Raw genomic sequence first — 22,465 nt, 5'->3', positions numbered from 1 at the left:
AGGCACCTTTTTGAGGTTCAGCTGGCCCAGTGCCTTTGTAAATAACCCCCGTGGTGTCTACAAATAGCAGAGTGGCCTCTTCACACCCGCATAAATGATCCTACAATTCTGGGTGACAACAAGGAAGCGCCTCGGATTGTAGGAACCCCTACACTGCACCACCCAGATGGCGCCTTTATTCAGCTCTTGTTTGCAAAGTAATGAAAAAAAACGATTGCTTGGCACAGAAGGAAGATAAAACAACAGAGCGAAACCCGCTGCAGGAAAGAGGCAGCTGACAGTTGGAGGGAAAAGGTGGCACTACTGCCTCGAAACAACTCCCCTGCCCCACCCTGCCATAAAAATGATGTGTCCTGTTAATGTTTGGCCAGGTCTATAACGGGGAGCTGGGAACGTAGACTACAGTACACCTCGGCTCCATAGCGACACCCGGGAGCCCAGAGGAGAGGTCGGTCATTCCGAGGCAGTATTTCCACCTGGAACAGGTAAGAGCCCGTTTCTTCCTCTCCAAGGGTCGCTTTCATGCTCTGCATGTACAGACAGCGCACTGTTGCTTCACTCCTGGGTCAGCGCTATACCAAGCTACCCGCAGTTAGGCTGTGTGTGTTTTACGATAATCACAAGGGGAAGTGAAAGACACTTGGGTTGTTTGCACCTGAAATGGTGGAAAGTCCGGGCGTGGCTCACCCAGGCCCTGAACCGCGCGCCTTCCCAGTGGAGGCAACAGTGATTCCTGTCATCGACCAGCGAGTCCCAGTACTGCATGGACTTTGCACCAGCTCTTCTGGCACCCCACAGCCAGCGAGACTACACCCTATGGGTGTCCGCAGAATGTTTCAAGGGGGCCATCAATTTAACGTCATCCAACCTCCGGTCCTTTTTGCCAATGTCGAAGGATAGGGGCATAGTTATTAAAGGGCAAGTGAAAAATTCCAAAGGGGGGCAAGCAACCCCGCCATTAGCCCCCCAGACTCACCTCCCTCCGCAGACGCCCATGCCTACAATTCACGCTGATTGATACCTTGGGTATTTCTGCACTTTTTTTTATCTACCGTGTAATTCCATAGCAGTATTTCATGAACCCTCTAAACAGTGTGGTCTTTCTGGGCTGAAGAAAACAATGATACATGTATATTTGAATTTGAATTTGAATTTGAATTTACAGGAATTTGTATAGCGCTCGTATACCAGGCGGTTTCATGGCGCTGGATATAGATAGATAAGACTTGTTTAGGCAGACAGAAATAGGGCCCTGAGTCCTCTATCATCCACATATATTAATTTCAAGTATCAATAGTTTTCAAGTGTAGGACTCCATAATATATTTTGCCCGATGAACCAGTGGTTTTCCAACTGCACAGCGCATATTCTGGAGAGGGATGGTCGACACATGGAGCAAGTATGTACTTCCATCGGGACACCTTCAAGCTGCACATATTTCGCTTTACATGAATACAAACCATCCACCTAGTTCCTTCTTCCTCCACTGGTTTCAGTCTTTCCATGACCGCCCGTCGGCGGCCATGCTGGCGGAGCTTGGCCTTGTTGAGGTTGGCTCTCCTTCAGTAGCTGAATCGGGTAAAATGCTGCCCCATCATATGACACATCAAAAGGGTGGGGATGACCAATCAATTCTCCTTAGCAGACTAATTGCTTGCAGGGAATCTCCATTGCTCCAAAGTCCTTCTCTTCCTTATCCCAGCCCTGCTCAAGGTGCAAGGACTGAGACAAGGGAGACGGTTAAGGAGGCAACGCCTTCTGTTGCTCAGGCTCCCAGAACCAGTGCTGCAAAGATCTTCTGTTTCCCACATAGCATTTCACTTCACTCCAAGCCTACATGTTTTTCAATTTGATTCAACCCCTTTTTTCAAACTGACATTATCTTGATATCTCACACGCTTTGATTCCCTCTTACCAAGTTTCACAGCTTCAAAATGTACCAATGATTCCACACTTTGCAAATTTTCACAAAAAAATCTTTATCTAAGCTGTACCTTCTTAGAAAACTCAAACAAGTTATTGCTTAGCGCGATTGTGCAAGCAATCGACTCAAACCCATCCTGCTCTCTTCCTTGAAAAGATGAATCCCTATTCATAACTTTTCTTAAAAAGGTCATCTTTTGCTTTGGGCTCTGGCTGCGTTTGGTAGAATTGCATTTCTTGTGTTTTTGTCTTTTCCTGTTCCCTTTGAAGCACTTATTTGTCCAAATGGCTAAGTCCACCCTATGTAAACATCTAACTAAATAAATAACATTAAACAAACATTTAGGAAATTAATGTTCTTGCACTGAGGATTTCAGTTCCTAGTCATTTTTAGGTCTCACCTGCACAGCGCTTGCATTGTGCTTGCAAAATCTATTGTATTAAAAACCAAAATCTTAAAAGGGGCTTAGAACCTGCCCATTACTTACATGAACTTACCATTCGTTGATTCCGTTGCTTTAATTTACATGCTTCTGATTGGCCAGCACATTGCCAGCATGTTATCTGGTTTCACTTCCTGCTCTGCTTTGCCGTCCATGCTGTGGAGCTTGGCCCAAGTACAGCTTCCAGTCACTGGCTACTGGCCAGTGTCCTTCCACTGGCTACTCACTCGGAAGGTGCTTTTTTTCATTTCCGGACGAGCACTTCATGCAATGCATCTGCAGGCCATCTTCTCTCCTCCCAGCTTCCGGGCATTCTTACATTTGTGCTTTATGATGGTATACTTTTAATGCATATGTGGTGTAGGAAGAGAGAGCATACTTTATGCAGATATGGTTTAGAGAGAGGGAACATACTTCCCATGTGTCTCACCCTCCCATCAGGGGCGACTTTAGGCATGTGCAAGCTGTGCACCTGCACAGGGCCACCAAACTCCACAGGCCACCACGCCAATATATATCCTTAATATAATAATCTTCTGAGGATGGATACATATTTGCGTGGCAACCCCAGGCAAGGATTTGGCGGCCTCCGGCTCTGTTCCACTTCCAAACACCCTGACCCCCCCTCTTCACTGGCCTCCGCGCTCCGCCCCACCCAGGCCCCCTCTTCCGGGGCCCCCTCCCTACGCTCCCTGCCCAGGGCCACCATGAGCCTAGAGCCGCACCTGCTCCCATCCTGTGAGAATTATTGCAGCATGAGCTCAGCAGCGAGAGCACCATGTGCTCCTCCATACACTCCCATGAGCAGATTCGAAGTGACAGCATGCAAGGGGGAAGCAACACTGAAGTTAGATTTATCAAGCCATGCAAGGCCACCTCGCGCTGCCTTGCATGGCTGGATAAATCTGGAATAGCGAAAGGCAGTGCAAATTGCTGCCCTGCTTTACTGTGCCCCAGGGAGGCATTCCATGGGTGGGGCGTGAATGTTCCCACGTATCCACACATGGATTTTGATGCATTACCAAATTTTACCATTAGGTTTAGACCTGAGAATGCGTGGCAAGGAGAAATATGTTTATTTTTCCTAGTTATTTCCTCTTTAGACGTGTGCAGCACACGTACAAGGGAAAAAAAGGCCTCTCAGGATTGTTTTTGTGCAGGAAGGTGACCCTTCCTGCACAAAACAGGCATTATTACATCACAGCCACCCTTGCGCCATAGTGTAAGGGTGGGTGTGTTGGCCCTAGGCAGCCAAAAGTGCGCCAGCGCATGGAAAGGACAGGAATGCGTTGTATGATGGTAAATAATCTTTCACCATCAGGTAACTAGATATAAAATAATTCACACTTTAAATGAAAAATAAATGCAAGTTAAACTAATCTTTGGGGAATATTTTATTTTAGGAAACCTCTGTTGATTACTGTGATCACTGCAGATTTATTTGTGGGCAACCAGAGGCACATGGAATTGAATTTTGTTTTCTAGCATGGCAAAGTAACTTGTGTATTGTGTAACCGGATGCCACTACATTTCAATTCCATAAGCTCTCAACTCTCAAGACATGAGTAGCACAGTGGACTCAGATGATTCTCTCTTGAAATTCCAATCCACCACCCTTGCACAATTAATATCAAAAGCTGATCCAACAGAATAGACATGTAATTGGATTCATCAGTTTGTGCAACTTGACTAAGAAAAGTGGGAGAAAAGTTAAAATGTTGCAGTTGAAGTACCATCTGAATGAGGTTTAAGTACATAGAAAAGCACAACATTAATTTCATGTAATGTACACTGCAAGTTTTTTATGTCTGTAAATTGAATATATTTTAGAAAGGGACTGCACAAAACCATAATGGTGATTATTTAATATTGCTTGAATCTCAGAGCTATGATCATCCAAACCCTTAAGGGACAATGAACATTTTATTATAATCAGATCTAACAGATTATGTATTTGAGTATTTAAGATCCCATACAAAAAGGTCAAGGCCTTATCGTATAGAAGGACAACACCCTCAATAGTCTTAGACCAGTTGTCAGGGGCATCCATTATTAGGAGTTGAAATAGTAGGGCAAAAGAGGTATTCCACAATCTCTTTTAAACTCTATCAATCTTAGCAAGCTGCTGAACAGCGGGTACCCCCACAGTTACAACCTTATCATAGTCTGCCTTGAGCATAGCGCTTCATCACTGTCCTTCAATTGCAAGATAGAAAGGTGTTTGAATGTTATGATGTCCACCAATGCTTCAGCATTTTTATACAGATCTTGGCACCAGGTTATCTTATAGTCATATGTCAACCCAGATAAAGAAACGACTTTACTGTTTTCGACTATCATTTCGGACTTTCTACTCATATGTTGTATTTCTTTCAAAGCCACGCACTCAGGCCCTGATTTCAAGTTGCAGGGCACTATTGGGGCGGTAACTTCACATGCCCCATGCAGTGAATCTGTGCCAGTACAGTGGGATTATAAGTTAGGCCTCATGGAATGGGGAGCTGTTGTGTAGGATCATATTAGCAAAGTGTAAAACCACATAGAATTCCCATTTTCAAGGGGTTTTATGAATGAATGAATGCAAAAATGTTCATAGGGCGCGTAGCTATCCGAGGGCATTCCAGCGCTAATAGTATCTGTGCAAAGACGATGGCAAATTACTGAGCGAGATTAAGGAAAAGCCATATTTTTAGATGTTTCCGGAAGTGTAAATGGTTGGACTCCCGATGAATATGAAAGGGAAGGGCATTCCACATCCTGGCAGCATTATAGGAAAACAAACGGCCACCACTTCTTGCCTTTTTTATTATGGGAACTGAGACCAGACGGAGATTGACTGAGCGAAAATGCCTGTAAGAACGATGGGGAGTGATGCTGGAGCGGTTGATGGGCGGTCCCTTCCCCTCTAAGGACTTGTGAGCGATACAGATTGACTTAAATGTAATTCTCTCCAGTATAGGAAGCCAATGAAGGATCTTGAGTGCTGGTTTGGCAGATTGGCGGTTTGGAATTTGGAGGAGCATACGCGCCGCACAGTTTTGCACAATCTGTAGCTTCGCGATTGTTGCATGAAGAGCTCCTAAATAAAGGGCATTCCCATAATCCAGGTGGGAAAGAATTAGAGCCTGGACCATATGACGCCTTGCAAGAAAGGGTACAAGAGGAAAAACTTTCCGAAGCATCCTGAGGATCCCATGGCAAGCGGCCGCCAATTTCAAGACTTCACGCTTGAAAATAAATTGGGGTCAAGCCGTATGCCCAGGTTTTTTATCTTTTTTTTTGGGACAGGAGCGGGCCGAGACAGTCTGGCTACAGCAATCATGTATTGAAGATAGGAGAGTTGCCTAGGAGCATCCGCTCCGTATTATCTCAGTTCAGTTTCAGATATGAAAGCTTCATCCACTTGGCCACCTTCTCGAGGCATGGGCCTGGGCCGGGGGAGGAGTTGTCAGAGTGGTTTAAGGCCATGACGAGTTGAGTACTGTCAGCGTATGTGATTATCTGCACACCAAAAGGGAACTATCTCAGCTAGTGGGCTCATGTATGGATTAAACAAAGTGGGACTAAGGGACAATCCCTGCGGAACACCACAACTGAGAGACATATGTTTTGAGATGTTATCTCCTTCAAAGACCTAAAAGGACCTATCTTCGAGGAAATATTGCAGCCATGCAATGACCCCCCAGCAACCCCAGGATTTCTGAGTCTAAGAACCAGGGTATTATGGTTGACAGTGTCAAAGGCTGCACTGAGATCTAAAAGGCTGACGGCCCAGTGTCGCAGCGGTCCAGGATATTCTTGGACTAATGACAAAAGAGACATTTCTGTCCCCTGTTGGGGGACAGATGCATGCCATTTTAGTCTGCTTTGCGTAGGCGTTCAATGTATGCTTCTGTCTCAGGGTAGGGTGGGGGAGATGGAAGGTAGGTGTATTATACTGTCCCCACTAGGAAAAAAAACAGCAAAAGAGGCTTGACAGTTTATGTGCTTTTTATGCAGATTTACCACCCAGTAAAATAGGTTGCAACATCCAGGAAAACCCAGGTGTGGAAACACCTGCCCACTCAGAACGAGGCGGTTTGGAATTCAATGCAGTAATTCCGCCCAGCCTGGCTCATAATCATTGTCTTAGGGCCAGGATGAAAATAAATTAATCAAACCTCAAGATAATACAATAAGAGTGAGTATGGTATAGGACTAACAATTTCCAATTCTTAAAAACGTAGCCTTGTAAAAGAATGTCTTAGTATGAATATTGACCAAACAGAAGCCATAGTTCTTCAAAAACCTTTAACCCGTTTAGCGCGTCGAACATTCCGCCCCAGTGCGGACGTTCGATCGCGCTAACGGGATTCGGACGTCCAACGGTCGTGCGCAGCACTAGCGAGGTAGTGCACGCGACGACCGTTGGACGTTCGCAGCACGGAAAGGGTTAAATAAATGTTATTTTATGTTGTGCTTTTCACCAGAATGGTTTGATGGCCCAGGGAGAGGCTGTGTGTCACATCACTGAAGACTGACTAAATTAGTGAGTGCTACTGAAAAGATAAGCTTCAAGAACTCGCCCAAACACTGAAAGAAAGCAATTAGAATGAGAGGCTAAAAGAAGAGGTCCAATGTGACATTTGTTAAGAATATCCAGTAATGCATCTGAAGCTTATGTTAGGTTGTGCATGGGGAATAAGGAGGGATCTTGTTCTTAATAAAAGCAGCTGCACTGCTGTTCAATTATCTGTGAGCTACACAATGCATTGGAAAGGATCCGATCTTTAATAAGGGAGCCAATGATGTGTCAAAAGGAGAGGCCTACACACATGACACGTGGAGAACAACTGATCAGTTGGGCAAGTTAGTTATGAATGACCTGAAGTTGTTCAAGGTCATAAAGAGTTGCAAAGTCGAAGGAAGGACAACAGTGCGGTCACAAAGGGGGTCAATTTCCTTAATCTACACTGTTGGAAGAAGCAGTTGGCCGTGATTGATAAAATCTGAGAAGAAAGCTTCAGAGTGCTGTCAAAGTAAACCCTTTAATTGTGTCTGAGGTCCACAGTCCTCCCCACCAAGATCTCTGTTTTACCTGCCTTTAGTTTCAGAATTGGAGGCCAGTCCATTTCAGTCAGGGCTGCCAGGGCTTGGAACTCTCTTCTATTACATCTTAAGGCTGCTCAATCCATCGTCGCCTTTAAGAATGGGCTGAAAACCCATCTGTTTAATATGAACCTGTAACTTCCTCCCCCCCCCTTGCTATCTTTGCCTCCTCTCTCCGTGCCAGGATACTTTTTAGTAACAGAGCGCGTTATAAAAGCTTTTATAACATAACATAACATAGTTTCAGAGAGTGGTCACTCATTTACTTGTAGTTCTGCCTCAGAGTTGAAAAGGCAGCAAATGGTGATACGCCATCAAGCAGGTTGATAAATTAAGTGTTGTTGACAGAATCCATGGGCATGAATGAGTTCTGCCCAAGGCTCAACAGACATCTTAAAAAGGTGAGGAAGGGGGCGAAGTGGGTCTTTTGTAGGTCTCAACAGCCGCAGGTGCGGCTTAGAAGAGTAGGTGACAGAAAGACCAACAGGAAACCATTTGTAAGGAAGGACTCCAACCAAGTCAGAGCTGAGCTGGTTAAAGAGACAGACCCTAATCAGAGGGGCACACCAACTCTTGTCGAGGCAAAAGTCCCTGCAGCAGTAACAAGAAGCAGAATCAGGGAGAAACATGATGGAAACAGACAAAGGAAATCATAAGAGTTAAAGCAATTTGCCAGATAAAAAGAGCTTGAATGCACCCATTCAATCATTAAAATAACAATGGTGCCAAACGCAACCAAGCAAAAGCCGGTATCTAATGTTCGTGGGCACTAGGCTGCATCAAAACAAGGACCCAAAGATTAGGATAAATATGCAAAATAAATGTCATGAGGTGAACCAAATAAAATGAGCTGCAGGATGTGGATTTTGGCAGCAGTCGTGGGTACACTCTTGCCCCTACACCTTTCGAAAGTCTGCCTGAAAGTCTGCCTGAATAACTGTGTGAATTACTTTAGAATCAGTTTAAATTATTGATAGTAAACACGAGACTTAAGTAATCATGAGGGGATAACCTGACTCAAATGTGTGCAAACATCAGATTTACTACTCCCAAGAAAAGGCCTGTCCGAAAACCCATGGAATCTCTTTAAGTACTGAGTCAATTAGATAAGTGAAATTGAGGCAGAACAATGATAACTTGATTTTCTTGTAAACTTGCTATGGCTCAGCCTAGGATTTGTACTTAATGCTGCTGCAGTAATTACAGATTGAAGGGCTGAAACTGAAGGACATACCATTTTTCTCTTTTGAATCATTTAGCTTACATTCCCTGGTTATCAACTGCTTTTGAAATGAGAGAATCAATGATGGATGGATTCTGAGGTGTGAAAATCTACGTTTTGCTCTCCTGGTCTATCTTAATGAAGTTGGAAAACTTGTCTGACACCATGATTGGCTCCAGGAACACTTGGCAGCAGGGACCAGTGCACCCAGGAGCACCAAGTCCTAATCCAGTCTGAAGCCTTCTGGTGTAAACCCTTTTGAGCCAGACTCTGTAATTCGAGATTTGTCATGATACTGCACCCACATTTAATGTTTATCTGTGCAGATTTCACCAGACAATATTGGCCAAGAATTGCTCAAGGACAGGAGGACGAGTCGCAGGAATGTTTTTATTATTCCGATATGGAAATTCAAATACCATTCTATCCCCCATTCGACCCACTGCTTCAAGGTGTGATTAGCTTTTTAGGTTCAATGTAGGGCCTTCCAGCAGGTCTAGGACAGAGGACAAGATAATCTTGAAACTATCCAGGGCATTAACTGGACAGGCAGATTGATATAGAAAAGCTTCGAAAAGTTGATTCGCAATAAAAAAATATATATGAAAAGTACCTTTTTAACTGTTCCTCTTTGACCAGCTCAGAATTGAATTGGAGATTATTAGTCTGCAAGCGGGAGACTAGTATTAAATAGAACTTCAAAACTACAACGTCCAACAATTGAAATATATGGACACTCATTAATACGCAGATATTCGCGCAAACACAAACTGAATGGTCGGACATTGAGGACACAGAACTAAAATCATTGCAGGCTCCATTTGTCAACATCAATGTGAAAGCACTGACCCAGTCCTTGTCCTGAGGAGAGCCCAAGACATTGTGAAGGGTTCAAGACGTTCAAGACCCCGCTGGTTGGGGGAAGATAATTATTTAATTCAAACATTAGAAGTTAGGAAATACAGCAAACAGCCTTCCTGTAATATCAAACCCCCACTAGCTTACACCGGCAGGATGCATAGTGTGATTGACTTAAAATTGTGTAATCTGCCAGGTGTCTTGCTCTTATATTGAAGGACTGGTCTTTTTCACACTTGTATTGTTTTTTTCTTTTAAATGTTATTGTTTGAGTATGTTCAATCACCATTGTAAAATGGTTACATGGGGAAAAAAAAGTAAAAAGGTTGCCCTTCAAAAAAGACATGCGATAAATGTTTGCATATGTTGTCCAAACAGAGAATTGAGTGTGAAATAAAACACGAAGCCACCATATTTGTAAATTAGGTTCTTACAGTAAAATATAATTAATTTATTTCAGCACCTAGACACCGCAATTGTTGATAACTTTCTAAAAGACAGAGAGGGGGAGATAGCCTTGGTGCCAATTGACATTGCCAAGGCTTTTGACACCGTAAAGTGGAGGTACCTTTTAGCGATCCTGGAGGCCATGGGGTTTAACGATTTAGAAAATGGGTGAGTCTGTTATACACCGAGCCCATCGCTAGGGTCAGGTCAGGTAGACTAGGCTCAATTCCCAGAGAGGCAAGTGACAGGGGTGCCCAGTGTTGCCCTTGTTGTTTGCGATAGCACTGGAACCTTTGACCCTGAGACTCAGGTGGGACATGGAGAGGTGGGGAATCCGAGCGGGAGGAACGGATTATTTAATTTCACTTTATGCGGATGGCAAATGTTTGTATTTGACAGCTCCGAGCGAGTTGTCCCCCCTGCTTTTAGAGCAGTTTGACACATTTGGGGACGTTTTCAGACTGCATATTAATATGACTAAGGTCATGATGATGACTTTGGCGGTCCATGACCGCCAAAGTCTACCACCGCCCGCCCTCCAGATTACGAGTTAAATTGTGGTCTGGCAGGCGGGCGGCATAGCTGTCCAGTGGCGGTGCAGTTTAAAGGCTCATAAGTGAGCCTTAAAACTGCACCATACTTACTGATAAATTATAAGGAATTTCGGGTCTGGTGTACAAAGCCCCATAGTGGTTGCAAACACTGAGATTTAAAAAATCACAGGGTTTGAAACCTCTAAATGGCTTTTTAAGATTTAATAAAACACATTTTGTGATTTGATAAGTGCTTACCAAATCGAAAAAATGGTTTTAGATGTGCATACTGAATTGCAATTTGGATGGGGCGTATTTATGGTGTCTCCTCCAAATTGTGATTATGGAATGTGATACATCTATGATTTGCAACAGCAATAAACAAAAGATGGGTTGCATTTAAAAACATCCTTTATTTAAATGCAATCACAGGCATGGTGGTCTGTTGACACCAGCAGCCCACCGTTGCTGTGATGACATCCAAAGAGAGTGAGTTGGAGTTTGGAATTTACCTTTTGAATAGCAATGATGAGGTAGGTCGAATTCTGACCCACTCTGAATTGTGATTTTGCAAATGGACATAATAGTACATGGATCAGTTTCCAAAACCAGAATCAATTTGTGACCATTTATGGAGAAGTCATTCTTAGTGCATCTACCCCTTAGCATCCACAAGCAGAACATTAAATGATATTGTAGCCACCACAAAGTTCCTAAGAAAATCATGGTTGCAAAGTTCCTTGCAGCCTTCAAGTATAGTTATAAAGCACAGCTGAGAGTATATTTTACTGAATGTATTTAACCTTCATAAAGGAAACAGGAAACATAGAGGTTCACTTTTCACCTAGCCTCTAATTTGGTATTCCCTGTGCATCTGTTCGCTAAGGAGAGGATATCAACACAGTCATAGGTACACACTTGAGTGCAACTAAGATTCTCAAAGTTCACAAATCTTCTCAAGGAGAGAATATGACCATTACTACTGTGATAAATATAGTCACCTTATGGAATTCGTCAGTTATAGGTGGGTTCTGCACATGAACATATCTACATATACTATTAATCTGTCATTAGCAGAGGCAGCAAACATTCTTTTGTGCACCTTGGTTGAAGAAATTGTCGCTTTTGGCCCTCCTGGATGTTAAGGGAATTACTCTTGATTCCCAGGACAGCACGATTTGCGGCCTTCTCATGCCTTTTCCTAAACAGGCGAGTTGGTGTGAGAGACTGACCCCTTGTCCTTGTAATAACCTGGCCCAACAAAGTACTATGCACTTTACGCTGTTTTGCACACTTTCTCAAGATATTAGGGCACGCTTTCTTATGCCTCTTTTAAAGGAAATTCACCTCTGTTCCTATCAAGAAGGTTTTAATTATCTATGGTCTTTGTCCACTACTGTAATTTGTTGTGCTGTGCTCAACTTCATTAGAACTTCGCTGTCAATTAGGAAAAGGTATGAATTGTTACTGGAAAATTAACTTGTTGGAGTGCTGTATTTTATTAAAAACTGAGAACTTTGATATGAACTCACCCCGATTTTTGTATAGAAGATTTTTAAAAGTTTATATTAAATTGTTTTATATATGTATGGACCACTTTTATGACTCTTGTGAATTGACTAAAGTTATTTGAACTGAACTGAACTGATTTGAGGCCTCCCCCATCAATATTCATGAGGTAGGCCGAATTGCGACCAACTGTAATCGGTATTTTGTGAACAGCTCTATTAGTTAGCAAATTGCGACCACATTTAGCAAATCCAATGTACACAAATCTGGCCCAAATGCTTAAATAATTTCAGGCTCTGGAAATGACCCTGGGCTGCATTCGAGCACTTCTTTTATTTGCTCACTCTACCACAACAGACAAGGAGTAGTCGAATGCAAATCAAAATGGATCCTAGTCCCAAAAGAGCAGTCCAGTCTGAACTGCCAGGACATGCTGCTTTTTAGTGGAGCACAATGATTTTCAGGTCTTGCGTGCGAACGCAGCGCATGCGCTCTTTCGCTAGAGAACTATTGTTGCCGCTTTGGTGCTGGAAGGGAGACAGGAGGTGGCACGTGAGGACAGGAGATGTGCACTTCATAAGCGTGCACATCTCCTGTCCGCGCGTGCCACCTCCTGTCTCCTTTTGGCAGAGAAAGCGGTCGGGTAGAGGGGGGGGGCGGGCCTGCCACAGAGCGTTGCTCGCATTTGCATTGGAGTTTGAAAAACATAAACATGTTTCTGGTTTGCACCCAGTGTACGGAGAGCATCTGTTTGTGTTTGCAGCCTCTTGCAGGGCCCGGTGCTTCGGTGCTCGGGGGTGCCTGGTTGGAGCTGACTGCGGTCCGATTTCCGACAGCCATATGATATTATAAAATGAAAGCGAGGGCGCGAGCGTGCTGTGTGGGGTCCGGGGGAGAGAAGCTCCTGAGGGGAAAATCCGATCGGCTCTCTGTAATATTCATCTCCATGTGAAGATACATGCACAGTCCTTGAGATTTGTACCCCCCTACAAACACCCCCCCACACACAACTGCAGCGGTGATCCAATTCGGTCCCTAGCGAGCAGCCCACGGCTCCTGTTGTCTTCCCTTTGTGTCTGTATTGAACACTCCCAACCTTGGTTTGTTGATATATCGATTTTGTGAAGTTGAACAATCCCTCATGAGGGTCAGGGCCTCCGCTGAAAGGAAGGATGCACAGCTTGCCTGTTTCTCTCTGGTTACGTTTTGTTCTCCGGCTGTCCAGAGCTGTTCGGCTATATATTTGGGTCATTTTCCCCTTAAATCCACCCCTTCGCCCCTTGCTGCTTTTGTTGCCCCCCCCTCCTCCTTCGCATCAGATAACCTGGTTTTTCATCTAAATTTGTATTAATTCTTCCAGCCGCGCGCAGGCGAATACCTTACCAAGTATAGACGTAAGGTTGGCAGGTTTGGGGGCCCCAGGGTCTTATCTCAGCCCCAGATGGCGGGACTCCAGGCCTCTGACGTGGCCCCCCTCTTCCACAGATTCCTGGGATGCTCCAGATGTGCCCAACCAGGTGACGTCTGAGGTGCTTGTTTTCATCCCTTTTGAATTGGAAAGTCTACCAAATGCCCACACTCAGCGCAGTTGCTGCAGTCCACCTCCAGGGCCTGAGTGTTTAACATTCCCAGTGCCGTGACATTTGTATTGCTCACACGTTCCCTATGGCCCACTTTTACATTTCTCACACGACACCGTCCTATTAAGCACCCAGCTATCATTGGATTGGCTAGAGGTTTGGCAGAGGCACACTGACCTACAGAGAGATCTCTTCTGCTGATAGCCCAGCCAGATGTGACGACTAATGTACTGGCTGCCTTGATGGGGCTACAGATCTGTTGGTCGTTCAAACACTCCCATAACAACAAAGCTACTTGTAAAAAGAAACAACCACAGATGCTTTAAAGAGTTGGAAAAGCACCAGCACCACCCAAGCCACATACTTCCTTGTCATTGACAGAACTATATAAAGAAGGCATGTCAAACGGCTAGTCTTTCACTTGCGTTAGTTGTGAACATCATTAAGTAGTGAGGGAAGATATCCACTCTTGTTTCCGGTGAAACTCAGTGATAGATGGAGAGACTTGCCACATCTTCACCACACCTGAGGATGTGTGGACATGGCCTTATGCGAAAAGCTTGGCACCGAACACCATGGACGCACAGCCGCCAATGACTGGGTGGACCCCCGGCCCAGGCACCAGAACACGTAGGAAAGTTGGGGCACATCCTACCCAGGATCAAGTGGCAGATAAACAAGCAGCAGAGATGGTGTCGCAGCCAGCGCAAATCCCTGGGCTACCTGGGCATTTCGGTTTATTGTTAACTGTGACTTCAACAGCAGGCCTAATAATGAGGGCGAGGATCCAGGTGCAGACGCTGGAGAACCCAAGCTACGGACAGCCCATGCTCTATTTCTATTGTTATTGTTTGCAAGTTGGGGAATTATGGCCATTGACTCAAGAGTCCACTGACCTGTGGAAGTGTTCAGCCACCTGTGCTGGTCAATGTTACAGTTTGTTTCTTTCAAGGAGGTTTTTGTCTACTGTCCATCATTACTCAATCACAGGGAGCGACTGGCAGAGAGGGGTGGGTCCGATTAGCGTCAGTTGCCACCCACACAGAATGTTCTAACTGTGCCCGACATTCGCAACACATTTCGTTAGCACTTACAATGGGAACACACACCATGCAACCTACCCAACAATTTAATATCCTTACATGGAAAGTGTGCAGCATGGCTACATTAGACAAGCGTCACCCCTTTTATATTCATCTCACACACCGCCACACGCATGTTGCCATGCTAAAAGAAACACATCTTACATTGGCAGAGCTCCATAAGGTCCAGGCACGGTGGAGGGGGCAGGTATACGCATCGCTCCTACATCACTATTGCTCACTCTTGGTGTGCTTCTCTGGATTGCCCCAGGAGTCCTGTATGTAGTGGAAAATCAGAGTGTGCACCAAAGGGTGTTTTGTCATCACAGAAAGACATCTTGAAGGGGCTCCCCTCACACTGGTGGCAGTGTATGCACCCAACACTAATCAATCCCGGTTTTTGGACACCCATACTCCTGCAATTTTTAGAGATTTGGAGTCACCAGGATTATGGGGTGACACTTTTTTACTGCGTACTGGTCATTGAATGCAACCGCTCTATCCCGTCACTGCACTATGCCATCTGCATCCGCACAACACAATACTTTTGAGGTTGTCTCACTTAACAACGCTTTCACATCGCATGTACTCGGTCAGGCACCCACTAAATTGTGGATTTTCGTTCTACTCCCCAGCTCATGACCTACATTCTAGGTTGGACCTCTTTCTTTGCACCGAATAATTGGGGATATATACGTTTAAAAACTTGACGCATAACTTCTTGGGTTACTACCCCCTACAAGTGTCCCCACAATGGGGAAGACCGTGCTTCAAGGTTCCCTCTTGGGAGCTGTAGGCGGAAAGTGTTCTTGGTCCTCCATTTCAGGAGGACCTGGTGCAATGCAATTGCCCAGTACTTTGAGCTAAATAAAGAATCAACCCGCAACAGGCGAACGAGTGGGACATACACAAAGTGGTGGTACGGGGTTACTGCATGATGGCCATGTGGGAGTTGCGCAGACATTTGCAAGAGGAACTAATGTCCCTCAAACGGGAGCTGGGCCCTTTGGTGACGGATGGCAAACTAAACAGCGACTGTCAAGCAGCTTCAGCAGCTGCGTAAACAACATAGCGAAGCTGAAATACGGCTAGGGAAGCATGCTTATAAACCACACCTCACGATGTTGCACACAGTGTGGCCTCCCAATGTCTATTTTTGCCTTTCTGGCGATCGCTGCCTCTCTCGCCGCTGGGCCGGGTGGCAATAGCCAAAATGTTGGTACTACCCCACCTCTGTACGTTTCCGCTGCACTCCCAATTATGCGCCCCTGGAATTTTTTCTGTGATCTCTATGGCTTCCTGTTGAAATTGATAAGGGGCGAAGTCTGGCGATGGGTGGCTCTTGTCACTCCCTTTGCTTGAGGGTGGACTTGGAGTACCTAATTTTAAATTGTATTACAGAGCAGCGCAGCTGTAGTGGCCGATGGGTTTGACCCCATCCCCCGAACAGGACTGTACCAGACATCCATTCTCCTGGGCACTGCAGCAGAGATCTATTCTGCTAGGCACTGCAGCAGAGCTCGAGTCGGGGTACCACGCGGGTGGACGCCGTTCCCCCACTTATTTTACCTGGTGGACGCCGTCCCCCCTGCCAAACAGCTGGACTTTCCTCTTTGGCCTCTCTGGGACGAGATCGGAGCCCACTCAGAACACTGCTCACGCGCTGGCTTCTCAGATGCAATCGCATCTAAGGGGTGAGCGAGGGGAGGCAATGATCCCGATGGTGCAAGCCACCTTTCGTGACGTCACTTCCTGTTGTGACGTCACTTCCGGTGACAGCGTCCCCCCACTTCTTTTTTTAGGACTTGTGCCCTGCACTGCAGCATGCCTACATTACACAAGGCACTGCACCAGCCATCCATTCAACCCTTTTGAGCCAGACTCTGTAATTCGAGATTTGTCATGATACTGCACCCACATTTAATGTTTATCTGTGCAGATTTCACCAGACAATATTGGCCAAGAATTGCTCAAGGACAGGAGGACGAGTCGCAGGAATGTTTTTATTATTCCGATATGGAAATTCAAATACCATTCTATCCCCCATTCGACCCACTGCTTCAAGGTGTGATTAGCTTTTTAGGTTCAATGTAGGGCCTTCCAGCAGGTCTAGGACAGAGGACAAGATAATCTTGAAACTATCCAGGGCATTAACTGGACAGGCAGATTGATATAGAAAAGCTTCGAAAAGTTGATTCGCAATAAAAAAATATATATGAAAAGTACCTTTTTAACTGTTCCTCTTTGACCAGCTCAGAATTGAATTGGAGATTATTAGTCTGCAAGCGGGAGACTAGTATTAAATAGAACTTCAAAACTACAACGTCCAACAATTGAAATATATGGACACTCATTAATACGCAGATATTCGCGCAAACACAAACTGAATGGTCGGACATTGAGGACACAGAACTAAAATCATTGCAGGCTCCATTTGTCAACATCAATGTGAAAGCACTGACCCAGTCCTTGTCCTGAGGAGAGCCCAAGACATTGTGAAGGGTTCAAGACGTTCAAGACCCCGCTGGTTGGGGGAAGATAATTATTTAATTCAAACATTAGAAGTTAGGAAATACAGCAAACAGCCTTCCTGTAATATCAAACCCCCACTAGCTTACACCGGCAGGATGCATAGTGTGATTGACTTAAAATTGTGTAATCTGCCAGGTGTCTTGCTCTTATATTGAAGGACTGGTCTTTTTCACACTTGTATTGTTTTTTTCTTTTAAATGTTATTGTTTGAGTATGTTCAATCACCATTGTAAAATGGTTACATGGGGAAAAAAAAGTAAAAAGGTTGCCCTTCAAAAAAGACATGCGATAAATGTTTGCATATGTTGTCCAAACAGAGAATTGAGTGTGAAATAAAACACGAAGCCACCATATTTGTAAATTAGGTTCTTACAGTAAAATATAATTAATTTATTTCAGCACCTAGACACCGCAATTGTTGATAACTTTCTAAAAGACAGAGAGGGGGAGATAGCCTTGGTGCCAATTGACATTGCCAAGGCTTTTGACACCGTAAAGTGGAGGTACCTTTTAGCGATCCTGGAGGCCATGGGGTTTAACGATTTAGAAAATGGGTGAGTCTGTTATACACCGAGCCCATCGCTAGGGTCAGGTCAGGTAGACTAGGCTCAATTCCCAGAGAGGCAAGTGACAGGGGTGCCCAGTGTTGCCCTTGTTGTTTGCGATAGCACTGGAACCTTTGACCCTGAGACTCAGGTGGGACATGGAGAGGTGGGGAATCCGAGCGGGAGGAACGGATTATTTAATTTCACTTTATGCGGATGGCAAATGTTTGTATTTGACAGCTCCGAGCGAGTTGTCCCCCCTGCTTTTAGAGCAGTTTGACACATTTGGGGACGTTTTCAGACTGCATATTAATATGACTAAGGTCATGATGATGACTTTGGCGGTCCATGACCGCCAAAGTCTACCACCGCCCGCCCTCCAGATTACGAGTTAAATTGTGGTCTGGCAGGCGGGCGGCATAGCTGTCCAGTGGCGGTGCAGTTTAAAGGCTCATAAGTGAGCCTTAAAACTGCACCATACTTACTGATAAATTATAAGGAATTTCGGGTCTGGTGTACAAAGCCCCATAGTGGTTGCAAACACTGAGATTTAAAAAATCACAGGGTTTGAAACCTCTAAATGGCTTTTTAAGATTTAATAAAACACATTTTGTGATTTGATAAGTGCTTACCAAATCGAAAAAATGGTTTTAGATGTGCATACTGAATTGCAATTTGGATGGGGCGTATTTATGGTGTCTCCTCCAAATTGTGATTATGGAATGTGATACATCTATGATTTGCAACAGCAATAAACAAAAGATGGGTTGCATTTAAAAACATCCTTTATTTAAATGCAATCACAGGCATGGTGGTCTGTTGACACCAGCAGCCCACCGTTGCTGTGATGACATCCAAAGAGAGTGAGTTGGAGTTTGGAATTTACCTTTTGAATAGCAATGATGAGGTAGGTCGAATTCTGACCCACTCTGAATTGTGATTTTGCAAATGGACATAATAGTACATGGATCAGTTTCCAAAACCAGAATCAATTTGTGACCATTTATGGAGAAGTCATTCTTAGTGCATCTACCCCTTAGCATCCACAAGCAGAACATTAAATGATATTGTAGCCACCACAAAGTTCCTAAGAAAATCATGGTTGCAAAGTTCCTTGCAGCCTTCAAGTATAGTTATAAAGCACAGCTGAGAGTATATTTTACTGAATGTATTTAACCTTCATAAAGGAAACAGGAAACATAGAGGTTCACTTTTCACCTAGCCTCTAATTTGGTATTCCCTGTGCATCTGTTCGCTAAGGAGAGGATATCAACACAGTCATAGGTACACACTTGAGTGCAACTAAGATTCTCAAAGTTCACAAATCTTCTCAAGGAGAGAATATGACCATTACTACTGTGATAAATATAGTCACCTTATGGAATTCGTCAGTTATAGGTGGGTTCTGCACATGAACATATCTACATATACTATTAATCTGTCATTAGCAGAGGCAGCAAACATTCTTTTGTGCACCTTGGTTGAAGAAATTGTCGCTTTTGGCCCTCCTGGATGTTAAGGGAATTACTCTTGATTCCCAGGACAGCACGATTTGCGGCCTTCTCATGCCTTTTCCTAAACAGGCGAGTTGGTGTGAGAGACTGACCCCTTGTCCTTGTAATAACCTGGCCCAACAAAGTACTATGCACTTTACGCTGTTTTGCACACTTTCTCAAGATATTAGGGCACGCTTTCTTATGCCTCTTTTAAAGGAAATTCACCTCTGTTCCTATCAAGAAGGTTTTAATTATCTATGGTCTTTGTCCACTACTGTAATTTGTTGTGCTGTGCTCAACTTCATTAGAACTTCGCTGTCAATTAGGAAAAGGTATGAATTGTTACTGGAAAATTAACTTGTTGGAGTGCTGTATTTTATTAAAAACTGAGAACTTTGATATGAACTCACCCCGATTTTTGTATAGAAGATTTTTAAAAGTTTATATTAAATTGTTTTATATATGTATGGACCACTTTTATGACTCTTGTGAATTGACTAAAGTTATTTGAACTGAACTGAACTGATTTGAGGCCTCCCCCATCAATATTCATGAGGTAGGCCGAATTGCGACCAACTGTAATCGGTATTTTGTGAACAGCTCTATTAGTTAGCAAATTGCGACCACATTTAGCAAATCCAATGTACACAAATCTGGCCCAAATGCTTAAATAATTTCAGGCTCTGGAAATGACCCTGGGCTGCATTCGAGCACTTCTTTTATTTGCTCACTCTACCACAACAGACAAGGAGTAGTCGAATGCAAATCAAAATGGATCCTAGTCCCAAAAGAGCAGTCCAGTCTGAACTGCCAGGACATGCTGCTTTTTAGTGGAGCACAATGATTTTCAGGTCTTGCGTGCGAACGCAGCGCATGCGCTCTTTCGCTAGAGAACTATTGTTGCCGCTTTGGTGCTGGAAGGGAGACAGGAGGTGGCACGTGAGGACAGGAGATGTGCACTTCATAAGCGTGCACATCTCCTGTCCGCGCGTGCCACCTCCTGTCTCCTTTTGGCAGAGAAAGCGGTCGGGTAGAGGGGGGGGGCGGGCCTGCCACAGAGCGTTGCTCGCATTTGCATTGGAGTTTGAAAAACATAAACATGTTTCTGGTTTGCACCCAGTGTACGGAGAGCATCTGTTTGTGTTTGCAGCCTCTTGCAGGGCCCGGTGCTTCGGTGCTCGGGGGTGCCTGGTTGGAGCTGACTGCGGTCCGATTTCCGACAGCCATATGATATTATAAAATGAAAGCGAGGGCGCGAGCGTGCTGTGTGGGGTCCGGGGGAGAGAAGCTCCTGAGGGGAAAATCCGATCGGCTCTCTGTAATATTCATCTCCATGTGAAGATACATGCACAGTCCTTGAGATTTGTACCCCCCTACAAACACCCCCCCACACACAACTGCAGCGGTGATCCAATTCGGTCCCTAGCGAGCAGCCCACGGCTCCTGTTGTCTTCCCTTTGTGTCTGTATTGAACACTCCCAACCTTGGTTTGTTGATATATCGATTTTGTGAAGTTGAACAATCCCTCATGAGGGTCAGGGCCTCCGCTGAAAGGAAGGATGCACAGCTTGCCTGTTTCTCTCTGGTTACGTTTTGTTCTCCGGCTGTCCAGAGCTGTTCGGCTATATATTTGGGTCATTTTCCCCTTAAATCCACCCCTTCGCCCCTTGCTGCTTTTGTTGCCCCCCCCTCCTCCTTCGCATCAGATAACCTGGTTTTTCATCTAAATTTGTATTAATTCTTCCAGCCGCGCGCAGGCGAATACCTTACCAAGTATAGACGTAAGGTTGGCAGGTTTGGGGGCCCCAGGGTCTTATCTCAGCCCCAGATGGCGGGACTCCAGGCCTCTGACGTGGCCCCCCTCTTCCACAGATTCCTGGGATGCTCCAGATGTGCCCAACCAGGTGACGTCTGAGGTGCTTGTTTTCATCCCTTTTGAATTGGAAAGTCTACCAAATGCCCACACTCAGCGCAGTTGCTGCAGTCCACCTCCAGGGCCTGAGTGTTTAACATTCCCAGTGCCGTGACATTTGTATTGCTCACACGTTCCCTATGGCCCACTTTTACATTTCTCACACGACACCGTCCTATTAAGCACCCAGCTATCATTGGATTGGCTAGAGGTTTGGCAGAGGCACACTGACCTACAGAGAGATCTCTTCTGCTGATAGCCCAGCCAGATGTGACGACTAATGTACTGGCTGCCTTGATGGGGCTACAGATCTGTTGGTCGTTCAAACACTCCCATAACAACAAAGCTACTTGTAAAAAGAAACAACCACAGATGCTTTAAAGAGTTGGAAAAGCACCAGCACCACCCAAGCCACATACTTCCTTGTCATTGACAGAACTATATAAAGAAGGCATGTCAAACGGCTAGTCTTTCACTTGCGTTAGTTGTGAACATCATTAAGTAGTGAGGGAAGATATCCACTCTTGTTTCCGGTGAAACTCAGTGATAGATGGAGAGACTTGCCACATCTTCACCACACCTGAGGATGTGTGGACATGGCCTTATGCGAAAAGCTTGGCACCGAACACCATGGACGCACAGCCGCCAATGACTGGGTGGACCCCCGGCCCAGGCACCAGAACACGTAGGAAAGTTGGGGCACATCCTACCCAGGATCAAGTGGCAGATAAACAAGCAGCAGAGATGGTGTCGCAGCCAGCGCAAATCCCTGGGCTACCTGGGCATTTCGGTTTATTGTTAACTGTGACTTCAACAGCAGGCCTAATAATGAGGGCGAGGATCCAGGTGCAGACGCTGGAGAACCCAAGCTACGGACAGCCCATGCTCTATTTCTATTGTTATTGTTTGCAAGTTGGGGAATTATGGCCATTGACTCAAGAGTCCACTGACCTGTGGAAGTGTTCAGCCACCTGTGCTGGTCAATGTTACAGTTTGTTTCTTTCAAGGAGGTTTTTGTCTACTGTCCATCATTACTCAATCACAGGGAGCGACTGGCAGAGAGGGGTGGGTCCGATTAGCGTCAGTTGCCACCCACACAGAATGTTCTAACTGTGCCCGACATTCGCAACACATTTCGTTAGCACTTACAATGGGAACACACACCATGCAACCTACCCAACAATTTAATATCCTTACATGGAAAGTGTGCAGCATGGCTACATTAGACAAGCGTCACCCCTTTTATATTCATCTCACACACCGCCACACGCATGTTGCCATGCTAAAAGAAACAC

The 22,465-nt window shown here is 45.0% G+C and overlaps 1 protein-coding gene across 1 annotated transcript in view; it reads left to right on the top strand.

The window, feature by feature from the left end:
• Positions 1–4: 4 nt before the first annotated feature.
• The window catches only part of CDH17 (cadherin 17), a 405,204-nt gene continuing 382,743 nt past the window's right edge, over positions 5–22,465 (top strand). Inside the window, exon 1 of the mRNA XM_086965999.1 lies at positions 5–485. The gene's annotated coding sequence lies outside the window, so the exon portion shown is untranslated. The remainder of the gene's footprint in view (positions 486–22,465) is intronic.

This window comes from Lissotriton vulgaris, chromosome 4_1 (genome assembly GCF_964263255.1).
Source record: "Lissotriton vulgaris chromosome 4_1, aLisVul1.2, whole genome shotgun sequence".
Lineage (NCBI taxonomy): Eukaryota > Metazoa > Chordata > Amphibia > Caudata > Salamandridae > Lissotriton > Lissotriton vulgaris.
The sequence above is the reverse complement of the archived record's forward strand: the minus strand, read 5'-3'. Positions and strand labels throughout refer to the sequence as shown.